Here is a 15,950-nt window from a genome sequence, read left to right on the forward strand (position 1 = left end):
GGTGAATGATTCAGAATGCTGCAGTACAGCATAGAAATTTTATTAATATGATGAACTATTATGTGCTTCTTAAGTTTTTCTCACGGAGTTCTAGACCCATCTAACATGTATTTGTGGAGTTATGATCATTTTCAGAACTTTGGACGGTTTGCTGTCTAGCTGAATTAGAGAAACACCGAACCATTGTCTCCTCAGAGGTGAATGTTTCAGAATGCTGCAGTACAGCATAGAAATTTAATTAATATGATTAACTATTATGTGCTTCTTAAGTGTTTCTCACAGAGTTTTAGGCCCATCTAACATGTATTTGTGGAGTTGTGATCATTTTCATCATTGTGTACACATGTGGGAAATAATGCATTTTCAGCCGATTTAAACGTCGAAAAGGCGAATTGGTTAAAAGCTTCAGTCATTACTCTATGTGACAGTGTCAGACAGTTTAAATCCAATGATGAACTAGTTTGTGCTGCTAAAGTGTTGTTTGTCAAACAGTTTTAGGCCCATAAAAAATGTATTTTTCGAGATATGAGCATTTTCAGAACATTGGACGGTTTGCTGTCTAGCTGAATTAGAGAAACACCGAACCATTGTCTATTCAGAGGTGAATGATTCAGAATGCTGTAGTACAGCATATAATTTTAATTAATATGAGGAACTATTATGTGCTTCTTAAGTGTTTCTCACAGAGTTCTAGGCCCATCTAACATGTATTTGTGGAGTTATGATTATTTTCATCATAATTTGCACATGTGGGAAAAAACGCATTTTCAGCCGAATTAAACGTCGAAAAGGCGAATTGGTTAAACGCTTCAGTCATTACTCTGTGTGACAGTGTCAGACAGTTCAAATACAATGATGAACTAGTATGTGCTGTGTTGTTTGTCAAACCGTTTTAGGCCCATATAAAATGTATTTGTCGAGGTATGAGCATTTTCAGAACATTGGACAATTTATTGTCTAGCTGAATTAGAGAAACACCGAACCATTGTCTCACCATAGTTGAATTATTCAGAATGCTGCCGTACACCATTGAAATCTAATATGAGGATCTATTATGTGCTCCTTAAGTATTATGTAGTTTTTGGGATATTTATCTGGGTTCTATATTTTGACTTTTTTGTGACATATTTGGCATTGTATATTTTGACGTTTTTCGACATAGTTTATTGTGTCATTTTTGGGATATTTTTTGGCGTTGTATATTTTGACTTTTTTCGACTTTTTTTGTATGTCGTTTTGGGGATTTTTATCTGGGTTGTATATTTTGAAGTATTTGTAATATTTTTCGGTGTTGTATATTTTGACGTTTTTCGACTTAGTATTATGTAGTTTTTGGGATATTTTTTGTTGTTATATATTTTGATGTTTTTCGACATAGAATTATGTCGTTTTTGGGATATTTATCAGGGTTGTATATTTTGACGATTTTGGGACATATTTGGCGTTGTTTCTTTTGACGTTTTTCGACATAGTATAGTATGTCGTTTTTGGGGTCTTTTTTGGCGTTGTATGTTTTGACTTTTTTCGACATAGCCTTACGACACGGAGAAGAATTGGGTTAATTACACGATCCGGTGAAGCGGCGGTGTTCTCTTGCACTCGCAGTTGTGGAATGCGGAAGTTTCTTTTAATTTGTATTTTGTCATTTTGGGACATTTATCTGGGTTGTATATTTTGACTTTTTCTGGACATATTTGGCGTTGTATATTTTGACTTTTTTCGAAATAGTATGTCCAAAAACGACATAGTATGCCGTTTTTGGGATATTTATCTGGGTTGTATATTTTGACGTGTTTTGGACATATTTTGGTGTTGTATATTTTGACGTTTTTCGATATAGTATTATGTAATTTTTGGAATATTTTTTGGCGTTGTACATCTTGACTTTTTTCGATATAGTATTATGTCATTTTTGGGATATTTACTGGGTTGAATATTTTGACGTTTTTGGGAGATATTTGGCGTTGTATATTTTGACTTTTTTCGACTTTTTTTGTATGTTGTTTTTGGGATATTTATCTGGGTTGTATATTTTGAAGTATTTGTGATATTTTTCGGCGTTGTATATTTTTACGTTTTTCGACATAGTATTATGTCGTTTTTGGAATATTTTTTGGCGTTGTATATTTTGACTTTTTTCAACATTGTATATTATGTCCTTTTTGGGGATATTTATGTGGGTTGTATATTTTGACATTTTTGGACATATTTTGGCGTTGTATATTTTGACTGTCTTTGACTTTTTCCATATGTCGTATTTGTGATATTTTTTGGCGTTGTATATTCTAACGTTTTTCGACATAGCATTATGTAGTTTTTGGGATATTTATCTGGGTTGTATATTTTGAGGTTTTTCAAAATAGTATAGTATGTCATTTTTGGGAAATTTTTCTGGGTTGTATATTTTGAAGTTTTTTCAGATATTTTTCGGCGTTGTATATTTTGACGTTTTTCGACATAGTATTATGTAGTTTTTGTGATATTTTTTGGTGTTGTATATTTTGACGCTTTTCGACATAGTATTATATCGTTTTTGGGATATTTATCTGGGTTTTATATTTTGACGTTTTTGGGACATTTTTTGGCGTTGTATATTTTGACTTTTTTCGACATAGTATATTATGTTGTTTTTTGGGATTTTTATCTGGGGTTGTATATTTTGACGTTTTTCGACATATTTTGGCGTTGTATATTTTGACTTTTTTCGACATAACAAGTATGTTGTTTTTGGAATAATTATCTGGGTTGTATATTTTGAGGTTTTTCAACATAGTATAGTCTGTCATTTTTGGGAAATTTTTCTGGGTTGCATATTTTGACATTTTTGAGATATTTTTCGATGTGTTATATTTTTACGTTTTTTGACATAGTATTATGTAGTTTTTGGGATATTTATCTGGGTTGTATATTTTGACGTTTTTCGATTTAGTATTATGTCATTTTTGCGATATTTTTTGGCGTTGTATATTTTGACTTTTTTCGACATAGTATAATATGTAGTTTTTGGGATATTTTTCTGGGTTGTATATTTTGACGTTTTTCGACATTGTATATTATGTCCTTTTTGGGGATATTTATGTGGGTTGTATATTTTGACATTTTTGGACATATTTTGGCGTTGTATATTTTGACTGTTTTTCGACTGTTTCCGTCTGTCGTATTTGTGATATTTTTTGGCGTTATTTTAACGTTTTTCAACATAGTATTATGTAGTTTTTGGGATATTTATCTGGGTTGTATATTTTGAGGCTTTTCAACATAGTATAGTAAGTCATTTTTGGGAAATTTTTCTGGGTTGTATATTTTGAAGTTTTTGAGATATTTTTCGGCGTTGTATATTTTGACGTTTTTCAACATAGTATTATGTAGTTTTTGGGATATTTTTTGGTGTTGTATATTTTGACTTTTTTTGACATAGTATAGTATGTAGTTTTTGGGATATTTTTCGCGTTGTATATTTTGACGTTTTTCGACATAGTATTATATCGTTTTTGGGATATTTATCTGGGTTGTATATTTTGAGGTTTTTCAACATAGTAAAGTATGTCATTTTTGGGAAATTTTTCTGGGTTGTATATTTTGAAGTTTTTGAGATATTTGTCGGCGTTGTATATTTTGTCGTTTTTCAACATAGTATTATGTAGTTTTTGGGATATTTTTTGGTGTTGTATATTTTGACTTTTTTCGACATAGTATAGTATGTAGTTTTTGGGATATTTTTCGCGTCGTATATTTTGACGTTTTTCGACATAGTATTATATCGTTTTTGGGATATTTATCTGGGTTGTATATTTTGACGTTTTTGGGACATTTTTTGGCGTTGTATATTTTGTCTTTTTTCGACATAGTATTATATCGTTTTTGGGATATTCATCTGGGTTGTATATTTTGACATTTTGTACATATTTTGGCGTTGTATGTTTTGACTTTTTTCGACAAAACAAGTATCTCTTTTTTGGAATATCTATCTGGGTTGTATATTTTGACATTTTTGTGGTATTTTTCGACGTGGTATATTTTTACGTTTTTCGACATAGTATTATGTAGTTTTTGGGATATTTTGTGGTGTTGTATATTTTGACTTTTTTCGACATAGTATAATATGTAGTTTTTGGGATATATTTTGGCGTTGTATATTTTGACTTTTTTCGACATAGTATAGTATGTAATTTTTGGAATATTTATCTAGGTTGTATATTTTGAGGTTTTCAACATAGTATAGTCTGTCATTTTTGGGAAATTTTTCTGGGTTGCATATTTTGACGTTATTGAGATATTTTTCGATGTGGTATATTTTGAGGTTTTTCGACAAAGTATAGAATGTCGTTTTTGGGATATTTTTTGGCGTTGTATTTTTTGACTTTTTTTGACATTTTTCATATGTCGTTATTGGGATATTTATCTGGGTTGTATATTTAGAAGAATTTGTGATATTTTTCGGCATTGTATATTTTTACGTTTTTTGACATGGCATTATGTAGTTTTTGGGATATTTTTCTGGAATGTATATTTCAACGTTTTTCGATTTAGTATTATGTAGTTTTTGGGATATTTTTAAGCGTTGTATATTTAGACGTTTTTCGACATAGTATAGTATGTCGTTTTTGGGATATTTTTTGGCGTTGTATATTTTGACTTTTTTCGACTTTTTTCGTATGTCGTTTTTGGGACATTTAATTGGGTTGTATATTTAGACGTTTTTCGACATAGTTTAATAAGTCGTTTTTGGGATATTTTTTGGCGTTGTATATTTTGACGTTTTTCGACAAAGTATAGTATGTCGTTTTTGGGATATTTTTTGGCGTTGTATATTTTGACTTTTTTCGACTTTTTCCGTATGTCGTTTTTGGGATATTTATCTGGGTTGTATATTTTGACGTTTTTCGACATAGTATTATGTCCTTTTTGGGATATTTTTTGGCGTTGTATATTTTGACTTTTTTTGACTTTTTTCATATGTCGTTATTGGGATATTTATCTGGGTTGTATATTTTGAAGTATTTGTGATATTTTTCGGCATTGTATATTTTTACGTTTTTTGACATGGCATTATGTAGATTTTGGGATATTTTTCTGGGTTGTATATTTCGACGTTTTTCAATTTAGTATTATGTAGTTTTTGGGATATTTTTTGGCGTTGTATATTTTGACTTTTTTCGACATACTATAATATGTAGTTTTTGGGATATTTTTCTGCGTTGTATATTTAGACGTTTTTCGATTTAGTATTATGTCATTTTTGCGATATTTTTTGGCGTTGTATATTTTGACTTTTTTCGACACAGTATAATATGTAGTTTTTGGGATATTTTTCTGGGTTGTATATTTTGACGTTTTTCGACATAGTATTATGTTGTTTTTGGGATATTTTTTGGCGTTGTATATTTTGACTTTTTTCAACATTGTATATTATGTCCTTTTTGGGGATATTTATGTGGGTTGTATATTTTGACATTTTTGGACATATTTTGGCGTTGTATATTTTGACTGTTTTTCGACTGTTTCCGTCTGTCGTATTTGTGATATTTTTTGGCGTTGTCTATTTTAACGTTTTTCAACATAGTATTATGTAGTTTTTGGGATATTTATCTGGGTTGTATATTTTGAGGCTTTTCAACATAGTATAGTAAGTCATTTTTGGGAAATTTTTCTGGGTTGTATATTTTGAAGTTTTTGAGATATTTTTCGGCGTTGTATATTTTGACGTTTTTCAACATAGTATTATGTAGTTTTTGGGATATTTTTTGGTGTTGTATATTTTGACTTTTTTCGACATAGTATAGTATGTAGTTTTTGGGATATTTTTCGCGTTGTATATTTTGACGTTTTTCGACATAGTATTATATCGTTTTTGGGATATTTATCTGGGTTGTATATTTTGAGGTTTTTCAACATAGTAAAGTATGTCATTTTTGGGAAATTTTTCTGGGTTGTATATTTTGAAGTTTTTGAGATATTTGTCGGCGTTGTATATTTTGACGTTTTTCAACATAGTATTATGTAGTTTTTGGGATATTTTTTGGTGTTGTATATTTTGACTTTTTTCGACATGGTATAGTATGTCGTTTTTGGGATATTTTTCGCGTCGTATATCTTGACGTTTTTCGACATAGTATTATATCGTTTTTGGGATATTTATCTGGGTTGTATATTTTGACGTTTTTGGGACATTTTTTGGCGTTGTATATTTTGTCTTTTTTCGACATAGTATATTATGTCGTTTTTTGGGATATTCATCTGGGTTGTATATTTTGACATTTTGGACATATTTTGGCGTTGTATGTTTTGACTTTTTTCGACAAAACAAGTATCTCTTTTTTGGAATATCTATCTGGGTTGTATATTTTGACATTTTTGTGGTATTTTTCGACGTGGTATATTTTTACGTTTTTCGACATAGTATTATGTCGTTTTTGGGATATTTTGTGGTGTTGTATATTTTGACTTTTTTCGACATAGTATAATATGTAGTTTTTGGGATATATTTTGGCGTTGTATATTTTGACATTTTTCGACATATTAATATGTTGTTTTCGGGATATTTTTTGGTGTTGTATATTTTGACTTTTTTCGACATAGTTTTATAGCATGTATATTTTGACTTTTTTCGACATAACAAGTATGTCATTGTTGGGATATTTATCTGGGTTGTATATTTTGACGTTATTGTGGTATTTTTCAACGTGGTATATTTTGAAGTTTTTCGACATTGTATTATGTAGTTTTTGGGATATTTTTCGGCGTCGTATATTTTGACGTTTTTCGACATAGTATTATGTAGATTTTGGGACATATTTTTGCGTTGTATATTTTGTCGTTTTTCGACATAGTATTATGTAGATTTTGTAATATTTTTTGGTGTTGTATATTTTGACGTTTTTCGACCTAGTATTATGTCGTTTTTGGGATATTTATCTGGGTTGTATATTTTGACTTTTTTCGACATAAGTATGTCGTTTTTGGGATATTTATCTGGGTTGTATATTTTGACGTTGTTGGGATATTTTTTGGCGTGGTATATTTTGACATTTTTCGACATAGTATTATATTGTTTTTGGGATATTTTTTGGCGTGGTATATACGTTTTTCGACATAGTATATATAGTATGTCGTTTTTGGAATATTTTTCGTTGGGTATATTTTGAGGTTTTTCGACAGTATTATATAGTTTTTGGGATATTTATCTGGGTTGTATATTTTGACATTTTGGACAAGTTTTGGCGTTGTATGTTTTGACTTTTTTCGACATAACAAGTATGTCGCTTTTGGAATATTTATCTGGCTTGTATATTTTGACATTTTTGTGATATTTTATATGGTATATTGGTATATGGTATACCAATGTGTACCAATGTGTGTATGTATTATGTAGTTTTTGGGATATTTTTCGGCGTCGTATATTTTGACGTTTTTCGACATAGTATTATGTCATTTTTGGGATATTTATCTGGGTTGTAAAGTTTGACGTTTTTGGGACATATGTCATTTTTGGGATATTTATCTGGGTTGTGTATTTTGACGTTGTTGGGACATTTTTTGGCGTGGTATATTTTGACTTTTTTCGACATAGTATATTATGTCGTTTTTTGGGATATTTATCTGGGTTGGATATTTTGACATTTTGGACATATTTTGGCGTTGTATATTTTGACTTTTTTCGACATAGTATTAAGTCGTTTTTGGGATATTTTTTGGCGTTGTTTATTTTGACATTTTTAGACCTAGTATAGTATGTCGTTTTTGTGATATTTATCTGGGTTGAATATTTTGAAGTTTTTGTAATATTTTTGGGCGTGGTATACTTTGCCGTTTTTCGACATAGTATTATGTCATTTTTGGGATATTTTTTTGCGTTGTATATTTTGACTTTTTCCGACATAGTATTATGTCGTTGTTGGGATATTTTTCAGCGTGGTATATTGTGACGTTTTTCAACATAGTTTTGTATGTCGTTTTTGGGATATTTATCAGCGTGGTATATTTTGACGTTTTTCGACATATTTTGACTTTCTTCGACATAACAAGTATGTCGTTTTTGTAATATTTATCTGGGTTGTATATTTTGACGTTATTGTGATATTTTTCGACGTGGTATATGTTGACTTTTTTCACCATAGTATTATGTCGTTTTTGGGATATTTTTTGGTGTTGTTTATTTTGACTTTTTTAGACCTAGTAAAGTATGTCATTTTTGGGATATTTTTTTGCGTTGTGTATTTTGACTTTTTTCGACATAGTATTATGTCGTTGTTGGGATATTTTTCAGCGTGGTATATTGTGACGTTTTTTTACATAGTTTTGTATGTCGTTTTTGGGATATTTATCTGGGTTGTATATTTTGAAGTATTTGTGATTTTCTTCGGGTTGTATATTTTTAAGTTTTTTGACATAGTATTATGTAGTTTTTGGGATATTTATCTGGGTTGTATATTTTAACGTTTTTCGATTTATATTATGTCATTTTTGCGATATTTTTTGGCGTTGTATATTTTGACTTTTTTCGACATTTTTCGTATGTCGTTTTTGCGACATTTTTCTGGGTTGTATATTTTGAAGCATTTGTGAAATTTTGTGGCGTTGTATATTTTGACTTTTTTCGACTTTTTTCGAATGTCGTTTTTGGAATATTTATCTGGGTTGTATATTTTGAAGTATTTGTGATATTTTTCGACATAGTATTATGTCGTTTTTGCGATATTTTTCGGCGTTGTATATTTTGACCTATTTCGACATAGTATAGTTTGTCGTTTTCGTGAAATTGATCTGGGTTGAATATCTGGACGTTTTTGTGATATCTTTCGGCGTGGTATATTTTGACGTTTTTCGACATGGTATAGTGTGTCGTATTTGGGATATTTATCTGGGTTGTATATTTCGACGTTTTTGTAATAATTTTGGGCGTGGTATATTTTGCTGTTTTTCGACATAGTATTATGTCATTTTTGGGATATTTTTTTGCGTTGTATATTTTGACGTTTTCGACATAGCATAGTATGTGGTTTTTGGAATAATTATCTGGGTTGTATATTTTGAGGTTTTTCGACATAGTATAGTTTGTCATTTTTGGGATATTTTTTGGCGTTGTATACTTTCACTTTTTTCGACTTTTTTCGTATGTCGTTTTTAGGATATTTATCTGGGTTCTATATTTTGAAGAGTTTGTGATTTTTTTCGGCTTTGTATATTTTGACGTTTTTTGACATAGTATTATTTCGCTTTTGGTATATTTATGTAGGTTGTATATTTGGACGTTTTTGGGACATATTTTGGCGTGGCATATTTGACATTTTTTGACATAGTATTATGTCGTTTTTGGGATATTTTTTGGCGTTGTATATTTTGACGTTTTTCGACATAGTAAAGTATGCTGTTTTTGGGATATTTTTTGGCGTTGTATATTTTGACATTTTTCAACTTTTTTTTATGTAGTTTATGGGATATTTCTCTGGGTTGTATATTTTGAAGTATTTGTGATATTTTTCAGAGTTATTTATTTTGACTTTTTTCGACATAGTATATAGTGTGTCGTATTTTGGCGTGGTATATTTGGACGTTTTTCGACATAGTATATATAGTTTGTCGTTTTTGGAATATTTTTCGTTGGGTATATTTTGAGGTTTTTTGACAGTATTATATAGTTTTTGGGATATTTATCTGGGTTGTATATTTTGACGTTTTGGACTTATTTTGGTGTTGTATATTTTGACTTTTTTCGACATAACAAGTATGTCGTTTTTGGAATATTTATCTGGCTTGTATATTTTGACATTTTTGTGGTATTTTACGACGTGGTATATTTTTACGTTTTTCGACATAGTATTATGTAGTTTTTGGGATATTTTGTGGTGTTGTATATTTTGACTTTTTTCGACATAGTATAATTTGTAGTTTTTGAGATTTTTTTCGGCGTTGTATATTTTGACGTTTTTCGACATAGTATTATGTCGTTATTGGGATATTTATCTGGGTTGTATATTTTGATGTTTTTGGGAATTTTTTCGGCGTTGTACATTTTGACTTTTTTCGACATAGCCTTACGTCCCGGAGAAGAAGTTAAGTTTGAGATATTTTTCGATATGGTATATTTTGACGTTTTCCGACATAGTATTATGTCATTTTTGGGATATTTTTTGGCGTTGTATATTTTGACTTTTTTCAACTTTTTTCGTTTGTCGTTATTGGGATATTTATCTGGGTTGTATATTTTGAAGTATTTGTGATATTTTTCGGCGTTGTATATTTTTATGTTTTTTGACATAGTATTTTATAGTTTTTGGGATATTTTTCTGGGTTGTATATTTTGATGTTTTTCGATATAGTATTATGTCGTTTTTGGGATACCTTTCGGCGTTGTATATTTTGACGTTTTTCGACATAGTATAGTATATTTGGGATATTTTTTGGCGTTTCTTTTTTCGACTTTTTTCGTATGTCGTTTATGGGATATTTATCTGGGTTGTATATTTTGAAGTATTTGTGATATTTTTCGGTGTTATTTATTTTGACTTTTTTCGACATAGTATATAGTATGTCGTATTTTGGGGAATTTATCTGCGTGGTATATTTTGAAGTTTTTGGGACATTTTTTGGCGTTGTATATTTTGACGTTTTTCGACATAGTTTAGTATAATGTTTTTGGGATATTTATCTGGGTCGTATATTTTGACGTTTTTCGATTTAGTATTATGTCATTTTTGCGATATTTTTTGGCGTTGTATATTTTGACTTTTTTCGACATAGTATAATATGTCGTTTTTGGGATATTTTTTGGCGTTGTATATTTTGACTTTTTTCGAATTTTTTCGTATGTCGTTTTTGCGACATTTATCTGGGTTGTATATTTTGAAGCATTTGTGAAATTTTGTGGCGTTGTATATTTTGACTTTTTTCGACTTGTATGTCGTTTTTGGAATATTTATCTGGGTTGTATATTTTGAAGTATTTGTGATATTTTTCGGCGTTGTATATTTTGACGTTTTTCGACATAGTATTATGTCGTTTTTGGGATATTTTTCGGCGTTGTATATTTTGACGTTTTTTGACATACGTTATGTCGTTTTTGGAATATTTATCTGGGTTGTATATTTTGACGTTTTTGTAATATTTTTGGGCGTGGTATATTTTGCTGTTTTTCGACATAGTATTATGTCATTTTTGGGATATTTTTTTTGCGTTGTATATTTTGACTTTTTTCGACATAATATAGTATGTCATTTTTGGGATATTGTTTGGCGTTGTATATTTTGACCTTTTTCGACATACTATAGTTTGTCGTTTTCGTGAAATTTATCTGGGTTGAATATCTGGACGTTTTTGTGATATCTTTCGGCGTGGTATATTTTGACGTTTTTCGACATGGTATAGTGTGTCGTATTTGGGATATTCATCTGGGTTGTATATTTTGAAGTATTTGTGATATTTTTTGGCGTTGTATATTTTGACGTTTTTCGACATAGTATTATGTAGTTCCTGGGATATTTTTTTGCGTTGTATATTTAGACTTTTTTCGACATAGTATTGTATCATTTTTGGGATATTTATCTGGGTTGTATATTTTGACGTTTTTGGACATATTTTGGCGTATGTCGTTTTTGGGATATTTATCTGGGTTGTAAATTTTGAAGTATTTGTGATATTTTTCGGCATTGTATATTTTGACTTTTTTCGACTTTTTTCGTATGTCGTTTTTGGAATATTTATCTGGGTTGTATATTTTGACGTTTTTGGGACTATTTGGCGTTTTTTATTTAGACTTTTTTCGACATAGTATGTCATTTTTGGGAAATTTTTCTGGGTTGTATATTTTGAGGTTTTTGAGATATTTTTCGATGTGGTATATTTTGAGGTTTTTCGACATAGTATTATGTCGTTTTTGGGATATTTTTTGGCGTTGCATATTGTGCCTTTTTTCGACATTTTTCGTATGTCGTTTGTGGGATATTCATCTGGGTTGTTTATTTTGACGTTTTTGGGACATTTTTTGGCGTTGTATTCTTTGACTTTTTTCGACATAGTGTATTATGTCGTTTTTTGGGATATTTATCTGGGTTGTATATTTTGACATTTTGGACATATTTTGGCGTTGTATGTTTTGAATTTTTTTGACATAACAAGTATGTCGTTTTTGGAATATTTTTTTGGGTTGCATATTTTGATGTTTTTCGACATAGTAATATGTAGTTTTTGGGATATTTTTTGGTGTTGTATAATTTGACGTTTCTCGACATAGTATTATGTCGTTTTTGGGATATTTTTCTGGATTGTATATTTTGAACTTTTTGGGACATATTTGGCATTGTATATCTTGACTTTTTTCGACATAGTATAGTATGTGGTTTTTGGGAAATTTTTTGGCAATGTATATTTTGACTTTTTTCGACTTTTTTTCTAAGTCGTTTTTGGGATATTTATCTGGGTTGTATATTTTGAAGTATTTCTGATATTTTTCGCGTTGTATATTTTGACGTTTTTCGACATAGTATATTATGTCGTTTTTTGGGATATTTATCTGGGTTGTATATTTTGACATTTTGGACATATTTTGGCGTTGTATGTTTTGACTATTTTTGACATAACAAGTATGTCGTTTTTGGAATATTTATCTGGGTTGTATATTTTGAGGTTCTTCAACATAGTATAGTTTGTCATTTTTGGGTAATTTTTCTGGGTTGCATATTTTGATGTTATTGAGATATTTTTCGATGTGGTATATTTTGAGGTTTTTCGACATAGTATAGTATGTCGCTTATGGGATATTTTTTGGCGTTGTATATTTTGACTTTCTTTGACTTTTTTCGTATGTCGTTATTGGGATATTTATCTGGGTTGTATATTTTGAAGTATTTGTGATATTTTTCGGCGTTGTATATTTTTACGTTTTTCGACATAGTATTATGTAGTTTTTGGAATATTTTTTATGTTGTATATTGTGACGTTTTCCGACTTAGTATTATGTCGTTTTTGGGATATTTATCTGGGTTGTATATTGTGACGTTTTTGGGACATATTTGGCGTTTTATATTTAGACTTTTTTCGACATAGTATTATGTCATTTTTGGGAAATTTTTCTGGGTTGAATATTTTGAGGTTTTTGAGATATTTTTCGATGTGGTATATTTTGAGGTTTTTCGACATAGTATAATATGTCGTTTTTGGGATATTTTTTGGCGTTGTATATTTTGACTTTTTTCGAAATTGTATAATATGTCGTTTTTGGGATATTTTTCGGCATTGTATATTTTGACGTTTTTCGACATAGTATAGTATGTCGTTTTTGGGATATTTTTTGGCGTTGTATATTTTGACTTTTTTCGACTTTTTTCGTATGTCGTTTTTGGGATATTTATCTGGTTTGTATATTTTGAAGTATTTGTGAAATTTTTTGGCGTTGTATATTTTGACTTTTTTCGACCTTTTTCGTATGTAGTTTTTCGAATATTCATCTGGGTTGTATATTTTGAAGTATTTGTGATATTTTTCGGCGTTGTATATTTTGACGTTTTTCGACATAGTATTATGTAGTTCCTGGGATATTTTTTGGTGTTGTATATTATCTCTTTTTTCGACATAGTATTATATCGTTTTTGGGATATGTATCTGGGTTGTAAATTTTGACGTTTTTGGGACATTTTTTGGCGTTGTATACTCTGACTTTTTTCGACATAGTATATTATGTCGTTTTTGGAATATTTATCTGGGTTGTATATTTTGATGTTTATCGACCTAGTATTAAGTCGTTTTTGGGATATTTATCTGGGTTGTATACTTTGATGTTTTTGGGACATTATTTGGCGTTGTATATTTTAACATTTTTCGACTTTTTCCGTATGTCGTTTTTAGGATATTTATCTTGGTTGTAAATTTTGAAGTATTTGTGATATTTTTCGGCGTTGTATATTTTTACGTTTTTCGACATAGTAATATGTAGTTTTTGGGATATTTTTTGGTGTTGTATAGTTTGACGTTTTTCGACATAGTATTATGTCGTTTTTGGGATATTTCTCTGGGTTGTATATTTTGACTTTTTTCGACTTTTTTTGTATGTAGTTTTTGGGATATTTATCTGGGTTGTATAGTTTGACGTTTTTGGGACATATTTTGGCGTTGTATATTTTGATATTTTTCGACATAGTATTATGTAGTTTTTGGGATATTTTTTGGCGTTGTATATTTTGACGTTTTTCGACTTAGTATTATGTCATTTTTGGGATATTTTTTGGCGTGGCATATTTGACCTTTTTCGACATAGTATTATGTAGTTTTTGTGATTTTTTTGGCGTTGTTTATATTGACTTTTTTCGACTTTTTTCGTATGTCGTTTTTGGGATATTTATCTGGGTTGTATATTTTGAAGTATTTGTGATATTTTTCGGCGTTGTATATTTTGACGTTTTTCGACATAGTATTATGCCGTTTTTGGGATATTTTTCGGCGTTGTATATTTTGACGTTTTTTGACATAGTATTTTGTCGTTTTTGGAATATTTATCTGGGTTGTATATTTTGACGTTTTTGTGATATTTTTCGACGTGGTATATTTTGATGTTTTTCGACATAGTATAATATGTCGTTTTTGGGATATTTTTTGGCGTTGTATATTTTGAAGTATTTGTGATATTTTTCAGCGTTGTATATTTTGACCTTTTTTCGACATAGTACAGTATGTCATTTTTGGGATATTCATCTGGGTTGTATATTTTGAAGTTTTCGACATAGTACAGTATGTCATTTTTGGGATATTCATCTGGGTTGTATATTTAGACTTTTTTGTGATATTTTTCGACGTGGTATATTTTGACGTTTTTCGACAAAGTATAGTATGTCGTTTTTGGGATATTTTTTGGCGTTGTATATTTTGACCTTTTCGACTTTTTTCGTATGTCGGTTTTGGGATATTTATCTGGGTTCTATATTTTGAAGAGCTTGTGATATTTTTCAGCTTTGTATATTTTGACGTTTTTTGACATAGTATTATTTCGCTTTTGGCATATTTATCTGGGTTGTATATTTTGTTGTTTTTGGACATATTTTGGCGTTGTATATTTTGACGTTTTTCGACATAGTATTATGTCATTTTTGGGATATTTTTTGGCGTGGCGTATTTTACATTTTTTGACATACTATTATGTCGTTTTTGGGATAATTTTTGGCGTTGTATATTTTGACGTTTTTCGACTTTTTTTGAATGTCGTTTATGGGATAATTATCTGGGTCGTATATTTAGATTTTTTTGTGATATTTTTTGACGTGGTATATTTTTACGATTTTCGACATAGTATTATGTCGTTTTTGGGATATTTCTCTGGGTTGTATATTTTGACTTTTTTCGACTTTTTTTGTATGTCGTTTTTGGGATATTTATTTGGGTTGTATATTTTGAAGTATTTGTGATATTTTTCGGCGTTGTATATTTTGACGTTTTTCGACATGGTATAGTGTGTCGTATTTGGGATATTTATCTGGGTTGTATAGTTTGACGTTTTTGTGATATTTTTTGGCGTTGTTTATTTTGACGTTTTTTTTTTGGCGTTGTATATTTTGACTTTTTTCGAATTTTTTCGTATGTCGTTTTTGCGACATTTATCTGGGTTGTATATTTTGAAGCATTTGTGAAATTTTGTGGCATTGTATATTTTGACTTTTTTCGACTTGTTTTTGGAATATTTATCTGGGTTGTATATTTTGAAGTATTTGTGATATTTTTCGGCGTTGTATATTTTGACATTTTTCGACATAGTATTATGTCGTTTTTGGGATATTTTTCGGCGTTGTATATTTTGACGTTTTTTGACATACGTTATGTCGTTTTTGGAATATTTATCTGGGTTGTATATTTTGACGTTTTTGTAATATTTTTGGGCGTGGTATATTTTGCTGTTTTTCGACATAGTATTATGTCATTTTCGGGATATTTTTTTGCGTTGTATATTTTGACCTTTTTCGACATACTAT

This window comes from Zeus faber, assembly GCF_960531495.2.
Source record: "Zeus faber genome assembly, chromosome: 2".
Taxonomy (NCBI): Eukaryota; Metazoa; Chordata; class Actinopteri; order Zeiformes; family Zeidae; genus Zeus; species Zeus faber.